Genomic DNA, 11,498 nt, shown 5'->3' with positions numbered 1-11,498 from the left:
AAATAAGTTAATTAACCTTGTGAGTCAATAGATAAACGTGTTAGGTGAATAAATGCTAGATTTCATAAACTCAAATACACATGCAATGTCTATGAGCTGTGCACATTTATTAAACCTACCCCAACCACAAGTATTATTATTTTCTTTTCTTCTAGTTCTATCTAGTGGATGTTGTTTATTTCTCATTTTTTATGTTGTGACTTCACATGTTAAACTACAAATGTTAACATCATTTTAAAACTAAGGTGTTTTAATGCACATATTATTTGGCTTTAAAAGTAACAAAATAATTAATAAAATGAAAAACAAAGGTCTAACAGTACCATTTACACATAGATTTCTTTGGAATAGATGGTGAAGTTTTTCCACAAAGGAACATAAATGGCAGCTGCTTTATTCAACTAGGGGGAAGAGGAAAGTGTGAGTATTGTAGTGGACATGGTCGGCTTGGCTAAAAATGGTCGGTCTGGCTAAACCATGTGTGAATCGTGGATACAAGCTAACTTTTTTCAATAACTATATCTTTTCATTATGTTTCTAAAATATATATATCTTTTCATTATACTTTCTTTTATAAAAAGATTGGGATTTTCCTTACATAAGGAAATGCATAAGCCATAAAGAAAAAAAAAGTACAAAACTCCAAAAAAATCTAATGGACTTGGATCTAAAAAATCTCAAAATGCACTAAATCCATAAAATAATCCAACTACGAAGATCTCCAGAAAATCTAGCTCCAATCGACCAGAGCTGCTGCCGCAAGTACACACTCACCGGAAGCGAGAACCGCCAAGGCTACCATGGAAGCGAGGAGAAGACAAAGCACAAGAAGGATTTGTACAAGCTCCATCGAAAACACAACCTGAGCGGAACCAAGAAAAAATGGAGGTAAAGCACTATGGACAAGAAGACTCATCGAGAGGAAAAAAGGAGATGTTGGAACCGGTCCGTCCGTCTCCTCCCGTTGTCATAGTCAGCCACTGCCGTAGACCCTTTTAAGGCCACCGTCCTCTAATGACGAGCTTACTCATTGGTCCCAGCAGTTCAACCTCTACCAAAACCAGTTCACAATAACGATTCACCACTTTTCCTTCCACCGTCGATTAAATCTCGAAAGCTTAAAGGGTCATAGAGATGGATAGGTACCACACAGCCAAGTGGAAACACAAAACCGGGTATTTTCCTCCCCAGATCCAAACATGCATGACCTCCATACCAAGAACGACCACCAAACGAGGAAATTTCATTTAATAAATATTATATATATGTATATTAATAGTTTTAAAAAATAAATTACATATAAAATACATAAGTATTTTAATTTCAAATTTGTTTTGAATTTTTTTGATTAACATTTTGAACAATTATTAACAACTTAATATTTAGATTTTAAACTTTGCATTGAATATTTTTAAAATTATAAATTACTAAAACTATTAAACATCCCACAAATTTTTTACTGTTATCATTGATTTAATTTTTTTTATAAATAAATACAAATAATCAAAAATAATATGAGTATAGAATTTTTTTAACAGATGTCAATATTAAAAAAAGTACTATATATCTATGTTAATATCATTTAAACTTAATTTTATGCCATATAAAATAGAAAAAAATGTTTGGCTGGATTAATAAAATCTATTTAAGTATTTGTACCAATTTAATTATATACGTAATAATTACTAAATTTTTAATTATTCAATATATATTTATTATTTCATAATATGTAAAAATATATAATACTTGAAAATAATTTATATATAATATTCATTCCGCGCAAGGCGTGGGTCTTAACCTAGTTGTTTCATAAATGGCTGCATAAATAATTTCATGGCATGCTAGTTCATGTTGGTTTTGGGACAGTTTTGTAACCTTGCACACCGCGATGTTTAATTTGCTTAAATGCTTTATTGATTCATAAATGTGGATCTACGGTGGATTGATTTCGTTTAATTTGGTTGTGCGTATTATCCTCTTTACTACTCTTATGCTTTGGTAAATACTGATCTAGAATTTTGTTGGGTTAAAGTGGTTTGTTTAGTCGAGATTCATATTTGGTCAACATATTGTTTCATTAGCTTTTTTTTTATACTCGACCATATCACAATATAGCTTCAAAATTAAAGAGATAAATGGCTGAATAAACTCGTTTGTAATTAATCTGTTTATTTCTAATAATTGGTCGTCTGTTCGATTGCTTGCGTATTGAGATAAATATTTTTTTCATGCATTATATACAAGGTTAACTGAAATTTGATTAGATAAAAATAACTTATATGAAAACTGAGAAATGTGATATAACAATTGTTCACTAAATTGATTTATTGGTTAAACCTTGTTAAATAGCATTAAAAGAAAGATCAAGTCCATATAAATAATTACTACATAAATATTATTTATTTCCTCATATAATAAGGTTGTATTATAATACATATCTTTATATAATTTGAATTATTTTTATCATTATGTTTTATTACCATTGTATATACGAGGGTTTTAAGTTTAATGCTTGACCGTAAAGATCCATAAGTTTTAGAAAACAATCCAAAGAAAGGTATGATCACATGAATGTGATTACTTAAAGTTCATTATGTATTTTGCATCTAAAGATTACAAGACCTAAAATCTATATATAAATCTTAATTATGTTGGATGTTAAGTTTAAAAGAAAACTAGATTTTGACCCGCCCTTAAAAGGGTTTTGTTTTACATTTTTGTTGAAATTTAATTTTTATATTTATGTTTTTAGTTATATATATGTTTTTTTTGTATAATATTATCTTAAATGATTAATAAGAAAATTTAATAATTGTATTAAAGTAGTTGGACCACACATATATCAATAGGTCATGTTCCTGTTTTAATAGTATTGATTTTCTCAAAGAAGTTTTAATGATGCATATATATTGAAAAATACATTTTTCACACCAGTAATGTTGTCCAAAAGACATCTATACTATATTAAAAGGGATATATAATCAACAGGGAGAGTGTCCACGTCAGCCAATTAATTATGGCCAATCATGAAACTCTGTTTTGCCATGTCATACATGTTCTTAGTCGAGACAGATTTTTGCAGGCCTTTAATTCCGGTCTTTGAATATTGTGTAGCCCAATTTAGATCAGCACAACTCCCGACTATGTCGCTCGCCTCTTCCACTTCATCATCGTCCTTCCCGATTCTGCAAATCGACGTTTCTTGGAGTTATTACGAGCCATGTTCCATCTTCTTTTGGTTTTCCACTTATATAAACTCCTTCACCTAATCTTTGCTCCAACCACAACCATATAGAAAATTCCTCACCTTTTCCCTTTCCGTATTCTCACTATATAAGTCCATTGCGATATTCAGTACCAAAAAATTCCACACACAATTTTTACCTCTGCATCGCCGCCGATCTCAGTTACTTTAGCATTCCTCTGCCATCTCAGGTAACTTTCCAATCGCTTCTCTAATTCAAGAGCTCATAAATTGAATATAATCAGCGCATGAATTTGGTTTCACAATATACTCTAATTAGTTGAGTGTAGTTACCCACTATGGATGTTGATGTTAGATTGACTCGAAGAACAAAGGATATGTGATCGGTAGTTTTAACTAATTCTAAATCTTGCCTGAGAAAAGTGAATCTGAATCTCCCTAAATTAGAGGTTATATGATTTTTCTAATGAGCTACATTTTTGATAATTCATACTGTTAACCTGCAGCCTGAGTCTTGCGGCAAGGACCTGTGACAAAAACTAAACCACCAGATGAAAGAATGAATAATATACCTTCAAAATCTGATCAAGGATATCCATAATCAAAGGGAAGCAGTCCATCAGATGCTCAACCATCCATGTCTACGAAACCAATGGACCAAAAGAAAGCACGATGAATCACCCAGAATATCTGATGAGAACTCTAACAAAGCTGGCTCCAAGAATTCTGAAACCGAGGTATCACTGTATCAGTGTGTGTTTTCTCTTTTATTTGTTTACGTTAGCAACCCCTTTACTTATGAACTCCAAAGTTGTCACTAAGCCTTAACAGAAATTACTTAGGAAAATTAACCCATTGTACTTTCTTGACAATCTCATGACTAAAAGACTGTTTTTGAGAAAGTGATGAATAGATAGTTTGTATTTGGGATTACAGTGTAGACGTATGGACTGTGTATAACCTATCCGTTTATGTGGGTTCTAGGTTGTGAGTTAGAGCGCTAAGGTCTTGATTTAGTCCCATAATAGGAAAATATATATATTCTCTGCCTTCACTCCAACCTATCCCCACCCTTTTTAATTTTCGTAGTTGCTCGGTAATCATTTTCAGCTTATCAACATTTCATGTAGATTTTGAATCTCAACTCTATATCATGTATACTTTATATTTGGTTGGCAGGTAATTAAAGTCTTCTTCCAAACGAGGTGCATCGGCTGCGTCGATGAAGAAATCAATAAAACAAGATTTTTTAGAAGACGATGGAAAGTCTGGTAAAGCTGTTGGAACATCCACACCCGACAAAGGTGTTATATATTTTGGAGAGGAGGCAGGCATTTTTGGCTTTGACCAAAGCTTCTCCCGGCATATCAACCAATGGTAGCTTAGCTACTGGTTCGTCCAAAGTTTTGGTGTTAAGCACAAAATCATTAGACGTTCATAGAGTCTAATGAGAGCTCAATGGACCTTTTAGGCATTCTAACTTTTAATCTTTCGTGCATCAAAGATGGTGTTGTAGTTTTAGATACACAAGCAATTTTTTTGATGGAAAGGCTATCAAGGCTCTTTATTTTTCTTCTTCTGCATTTTAAGTGATGAAACTTTAGTCAATACATATTTTTTATCGATTGGAAAATTGAGAAGTTGAAAGTAAGTTAATATGTTTTGGCACCATTAATTTTTTTTTGGCAACATTAGCTTCTTATGATTTATGCACATTAATTCAAATACAGTATTGAAATTATTATACATAATTTTTAAATGACCATATAAAATATTTTAAATTCTATTTGAAAATAGTGAAGTTCAACCGCAGTAAAAAAACAAACAATGCCAACAAAACACAATTTCAATTATCGTGTAAAATACTTAAAACTATATTTGAAAACAAAGCACGAAAGTGTAGTAGTTCAACTGTAGCAAAATAATAATAATAATAATAATAATGAGGACATTTCCAATGATTGATTTTATTTTATTTCAAAATGAAGAAAAGATGAAGTAATATTTACTTTAATAGATAATTTTATTTTCTTTCTGTAAAATAATATTCCAAATATGTTATATCTCTAATTGATTATTTCTTTCACTGTTTTATGTTCACTCATGTTACTAAATTGTTTTATTTTAACCCTAATCTAACATAATTATCATTTAATATAAATGAAAAATTAAATATATTTTCATACAATAAATTGATTATATAACATGAATAAACAAACAAATAGTTTCATATTATTTTAAAAAAAATCACTATATCTATATTTCTTCTATAAGTGATTAACAAAAGTGTTTTGAAATAAAATATTAACTTATTTATCTTTGATTCTTCTTAAATAGGGTAAGAATTCTTAAAAATTAATATTCTCATATTCTTCGATATAAATATCTAAATAGATAAAAGTCGAGACTTTAAATTTAATTGGATAATATTAACGTATATAATATATTTTACAAAATATACAAAATAAGTAAAAAGTTCATATTCAAAAATGAAAATGTGAATAGTATATCTTCAAAGGAAAATATCCTAGGATAGCACTAAAAACGTTTTTATCACAAATATAGACTCTAAGAATCAAAATGACCAAAATGTTTCATTAAAGAGGTAAATATACACTTATACCCCTAGGGTTAACTAATCCAAACCTTAGGGTTTAGAGTTAAGGGGTGGGAATTTGGGTTTGAGATTTAAAATTTTATAAAATTGAAAATAAATATTAAAAAATTGAAAATAAAAATTTTAAAAATAGTTTCAAAAAGTATTTTCTAACTACAAAAAGAAAATTTGAAAAAAAAATAAGAAAAAATTTCGAAAAAACAAAATTCAAAAAAAAAGAAAAAAGAAAAAAATTATAAAAAGTTTGAATTTGAAAACATATAATCTAAAACTATAAAAATATATATATTTTTTTATTTTTTATTTTTTTTTATACACCTAGGGTATTAGTGTTCTTTTACCTATTAAATGAAACATTTTGGTCATTTTCTTCCTTGTGATCTATTTTTGTGACCAAAACTTGAAAATGATCTATTTATGAGAATTGCCCATCTTCAAATGTGAATTAGCATTATTCATTATTCATTTTAAATTAAGAAATGAAATAGGATTGAAGCAAAAACTATAAAATGAATCAACAATTAAAATAGGGTTGAAGATAGTTGAAATTTCTTATTTTCTTAGCCATTTTAATCGTATTAGCAATTTTAGCTCATTGATATGAATTACTATTTAACAATAAAAACATGTTTTTCTTACGACACAATAAAAACATGTTAAAAACCGTTTCCAAACCATTTTTTTTTCACTTTCACATCAAAAAGAACAAATGTGGTAAACTATTGAAATAAGAAAATCACATTGAACCGAATCAAACTTTCTAACAATATTTTTAATGAAAAAATACAAAATAAGATCAACAGGAACATAAAAAATATAAGCTGTAAAATAAATTTATTATATAATCCGCGCGTAGCGCGGAAAAAAGCTCTAGTATGATTAAGAAATGAGATTAAAGAAGTTTATACTTTATTGATGTAAGATTATAAATCACGTCTAGTTGGTTATGATTCATTCTCTTAAAGAGAATTTAACACTTTGAAAAAGAAAATTCACACAAAAAATATTGGTAAAAAGTGAAAGTAGAAGTGGTATACATGAATGTAGATATATATATATGGTTATAGTCAAGGTCAAGATCCAAAGAGTTTTTTTTTAGAACTCACACTTTCACTTGAAGTTGAGAAAATAAAAATGGTGATAAAGAAGAGATGTGATTCAATTATCTAAAGATGAAAAAAAAAACAAGTGTGAGTAAAATACAAGGTAGTATAAAGTGTATTGAATGTTCAAAAAAGGACATATATATATATATATGATGCTCGAGAAGAGTACATAATATTACTTGTGACAACCCGCCCCGTGGGAACTACCTGCCCCGTGGACCCCAGGCTCACAGCGCTGCAGCGCACCGACCCCAACCCCTCCATTATGAATTCTCTCTAACTCCATAATTAGGTTGTTGGTGAGCCTCGAACCCAGGACCTTACCCTTTAACAGCATTCCCACAGGACAAGCTGTCACCAATTGAACTGCAGATCAATTGGTGACAGCTTGTCCTGTGGGAATGTTGTTAAAGGGTGAGGTCCTGGGTTCGAGGCTCACTAACAACCTAATTATGGAGTTAGAGAGAACTCATAATGGAGGGGTTGGGGTCGGTGCGCTGCAGCGCTGTGAGCCTGGGGTCCACGGGGCAGGTAGTTCCCACGGGGCGGGTTGTCACATGTAAGACCCGATCCCGGCCGACCAGGCCGCGGTCGATGCCTCACGTCGCTCGGTCTATACACTGACCGAACCTCTAAAAATTTTGCCCTTTATTTAAAAACATCGCCCATAGGCGAGGGCTAACTCAGATCTTAGCTCAAGACTACCTTAGTCATTCCCTAGCTTAGATCATTTCAACTTATGACAACGGAATAACATCTATCATCCATTGGACTAAATCCAATCTAACACTTGTCTGATCAGATCACCTCAGCTACTGGTCAGTAAACACAACTGCCAGTTAGCTCCAAGGTCGAATCTGAACCTAGACCAAGTCATACAATCAGAGGTTCTGTTCCCCTAAGCCATTCTATCTAGATATATGCAACATTGACAGATCATACCTGCATAAACTCTTCCCTTGGGTACTTAGTCATTCAGCCAACCATCCCCACAGACATAAGTAACCTTTGGGAAGTCTTCAATCAGCTAAGGACATGCATCTGGCCCTTACCGGTTCATGCACTGTTCCACATCCTTTTGTCTTATCAACTTATGATACCAAGTCCAGCTCATGGACTAATCATACCAAGTCCTCTCATGGACTAACCAGATCAAGTCCTCACAAAGACTAACAATGCCCATCAGATCCTGAGTCAATCAACCAACCACCCCACATGACTCAGAACTGATGAGTCTTCATACTTCCTAATCAGTCATGGAACCATGTCCCACTGAACCTGATTAGTGTTGCTCTTACCACCGGTGCATCCTTTGATCAATCAGATCAGACACCTTGATCCATCATCCAAGGATCAGGTCGTCCATCCTTGCCAATGATCAGACCACACACGGCCTGCCTTACCAACACCAAGGTTGATAACCAGCAATTCCTTATGATCAATATCATAAGTGACAATATGTTCCAGCACACAACATATGATCAGTTATCCTAACACAAGGATCTGACCCCAATATGTCCTTAGGTGCAATTTCGACCGCAAGCAACCCTGCTCCAAAAATCAATTAACATTCATGAAAATTCATGATAAATCATAACTAAGAGAATGGTCCAATCAGATTTCCCAGAACCGGCCTCCATCCCATAGATCTCGGCCAAGACCAGCCAAACCGGCCCAAGGGACCATCTCTAAATCAATCCCTAAAAACTCATTAGGATTCATGATAAATCTTAACTAAGAGAATGGTCAAGTCAGAATTCCATGAACCGATCTCGATCCTATGGATCTCGACCTAGAACAGCCCCACCGGCCACATTGACCATCTCGAAATCAATCAGATAAAAATCCCCTAATACCATGATAATTCATGATAATTCACCACTAAGAGGATTCCAAAGTCAGATCGCCATAAATCCATCAGGAAGTAGGAGATCCAGACTTAGCTGCCAAACCAAGGCCATGGAGGGTTCTTCTGAACCGGCCAAGCCATGGTTCAGTGCTACTATGTCTAATCATCAATCTCAATCATAAGAACAATGAATAATATGATTAATAATCATAAAACAGAGTAAGGTGTAACTGCTGGACCAGATCAACCCATAGTGTACCAGACTATGTCCAATGGTCTGCAGTCCCCACCTGTTACCTCATCAGGGGCGTCCATGCTCCTCCTAGCACGCCTTCATCAAACCCTTATCACATACTCCCAGTATTGATAAGATCTAACCATGGTTCGTGCCCATCACTCCTTCCATGAAACTTCCATGAAACCAGTTTCTATACTGCATCCATCTTCAAGGCTGTTCATGCCTTTGAGAGTGGAGTCAAGCCTTCCCCCTCCTCTTAACCAATTGCGTGTGTTCCCAAGACACATAGGAAGCCTTAGACATGATCATCCATAATCAATCACCATCCAAGGGTCGTGCATCACTTCCCTCTTTGTTCCCCATGAAACTGCTTTCCACACCAATCTCCCTTTAAGGCTGCATTGGCCCTTGGGAATGGATTCCGGCCAACTCCCTCCTTTCCTCACCATTTGCGTGTGTTCACAGGCTCCAGATAAGTCTTTGGGTGTTGTCAACAATGATCAAAACCGTTCAGAGGGTCGTTCTCAACTTCCCCCTTGATCTGCCCCAAAACTGTCTCTTTATGGCCTTCACACCACCATGGGTCTTGGATTGGGAATCCGACCAACTCTCTGAATTTTTCTCTGGATTCTTTGTGTTTCAGGATGTAGAAATCGACCAGAATTCTCAGAAATGAGAGAGAGAGGATGATTTAAACTGTCCCCAACCGCCTGGGCGAACAGTCACCAAAATCCCATCCCTTCTTCCCAAAACCGTCCCATAACCGCCCATTGGCGGTTTCTCCCCTTTTCTTCCTTTGGCAAATCGATCACTGAGCCTCAGCTCACACTCTGGAAGCTTGGCCACTCCCTGTCCCAAGACTAAGACCCATTTGGTCGAACCGTCCTGCACCCGGACCATCGGCTCGCCCAGTAACCGTCCCGGACTCGCCCACACTGATCCGAACCAGAACGCACCGTTCACCGGATTGAGCTGACCTCCAGCTGTTCCCAGCTGAGTGAGCTAGTCTACCAGCTCCTGTGAGCTGAACAGATCATGGTGAACTGAATACCAGCTGAACCGAGCTGATTGAACTCAAGCCAACACTCGTCCAGCTGCCTAAACACTCACCCAGCTCCATTACCCTTATTTCCATCGTATCCTGGTTAAGTCTCAGCTGACTGATGCCCTTAACCCTCATTCAGGACCATGACACGCTTGTCCTTAGGTCATGTGACCTGACTGGTGCGTTTCCTTGCACCGCAGTCCGTCCGGACGATCCTATCCAGGATCGGGGACATGACAAGTCTCCCCCACTTACGAAGGATTCGTCCTCGAATCCAGTGGTGTTAACCTCTTGTCTCATGACCAAGGTTCCATCCGACTTTTTTGTACCCAGAACATGGAGCATGCTCGATTGGTTCTTTCTAACCAGTTCGTTGCATCTCCCACCTTGTTCTTTCTCACTGACCATGTCTTGGTCATCATATACACAACAAGTCTTCCCCACTTGATAGATTTTTAACCCAAAATCTTATCAAGTGGTCCATCAAGCACCCATACAAAGACATGACTTGTGTCACTGACCCAACTCTCCAGGTTGCGTTCCTAGTAGACACCAAGTCCATGTAGAACACTTTAGTTCCATGACTAGATCAAATTCAGTACCTAGGAACATACTGAGTACTCAAGTCTTAGTAGATTCAACCAATCTCCAAGCCACTCGATGCACCAGCCAAGTCCTAGTGAACATGTTCCAATCTTTAGGCTGCTCACTCTACCATGAGTCCTAACAGATTGTTCTGTTCCCTTAAGTCCTTCCTGGACAATAAGGTTTATGATTCCAGCAATTCATCAATCCTGGGTAAAGGGTACTTGTTCTTCCCAGTCACCCTGTTCAAACCCCTATAATCAATGCACAACCTAAAGCTACCATCCTTTTTTCTTAACAAATAGGACTGGTGCTCCCCAAGGTGATACACTAGGGTGTATGAACCCCTTCTCAAGCAACTCCTCAAGTTGCTTCTTCAGCTCTGCCATCTGAGCTGGTGCCATTCTATATGGACTTTTAGATAATGGGGCCGTTCCAGGTTCCAATTCAATGATGAATGGGTCAGCCCTATCAGGGGGAATGCCCTGTAGTGCCCCAAACACATCCTGAAATTCCCGAACCAACGGTATACCCTCTGGGTCACAGGCCCCTACAACCTCATCAGTGTAAATGGTAGCCAAAAAGGCCTCACAACCATTTCCAAGCATCCGTTCTACTTGGACTGCTGAAACCACCAAACTACAAGAGGTTGGCATGATTCCTTGGTACTTAATCGGGGTCCAAACTCGTTCTCAAGTTGCACCCTTCCCCGGTGACAATCTAGAGTTGCCCGATACTTTCCCAACCAGTCCATGCCCAAGATCACTTCATGATGCTTGAGGGGGACAACAATCAGATCTATAGGCATCGGCCTATCCAAGATCACCACAGGGATGTCCTTAACCAGACCGAG

The 11,498-nt window shown here is 35.9% G+C and overlaps 1 long non-coding RNA gene across 2 annotated transcripts; it reads left to right on the top strand.

Annotated features, from left to right (window-relative positions):
- Positions 1–591: 591 nt before the first annotated feature.
- LOC125586915 lies at positions 592–4,907 on the top strand. 2 transcript variants are annotated; one of them, XR_007323446.1, is made up of 4 exons: positions 592–1,175; positions 3,115–3,435; positions 3,712–3,942; positions 4,385–4,907. It is a non-coding gene; the product is annotated as an uncharacterized LOC125586915 (long non-coding RNA). The 2 variants fall into 2 exon arrangements; XR_007323447.1 differs by having other exon boundaries at positions 3,083–3,435.
- Positions 4,908–11,498: the final 6,591 nt, after the last annotated feature.

The sequence above is a fragment of the Brassica napus genome, chromosome A2, assembly GCF_020379485.1.
Source record: "Brassica napus cultivar Da-Ae chromosome A2, Da-Ae, whole genome shotgun sequence".
Taxonomy (NCBI): domain Eukaryota; kingdom Viridiplantae; phylum Streptophyta; class Magnoliopsida; order Brassicales; family Brassicaceae; genus Brassica; species Brassica napus.
Note: the sequence above shows the minus strand (reverse complement) of the source record. Positions and strands in the feature narration are given on the sequence as shown.